The sequence below is a fragment of the Phaethon lepturus genome, unplaced genomic scaffold (assembly GCF_000687285.1).
Source record: "Phaethon lepturus isolate BGI_N335 unplaced genomic scaffold, ASM68728v1 scaffold32985, whole genome shotgun sequence".
NCBI lineage: Eukaryota > Metazoa > Chordata > Aves > Phaethontiformes > Phaethontidae > Phaethon > Phaethon lepturus.
Window position 1 is genome coordinate 5,667 of NW_010543147.1, and position 303 is coordinate 5,969.

Below are 303 nucleotides of genomic sequence, written 5' to 3' on the forward strand. Positions count from 1 at the left end.
CTTCTGAAACCAGCCAGACTGGATGTGGCACTGGCGTGGTCCCGTCGAGGAGCTGAGTTTTGCAGCTAATGCTGTTCTCCGTGTCTCCGCGCTGCCTTTGTTTTGGAAGCAAACGGCCCTCTAGCTGCATTGCATTGCCCGGCTACCTTGCACAGCCGGGATCTAATTACCTCTGGAGCTGGGAGCCCTGTGGCACCGAGGCTTTTGTTTTTAATGACTTGCTCCGCCACGATCACAGCGTGACAATGTAGGAGAGCCTGCCAGGACCGGCTGCTGGTGCCACCGCGCTCGGACCCCGCGGGC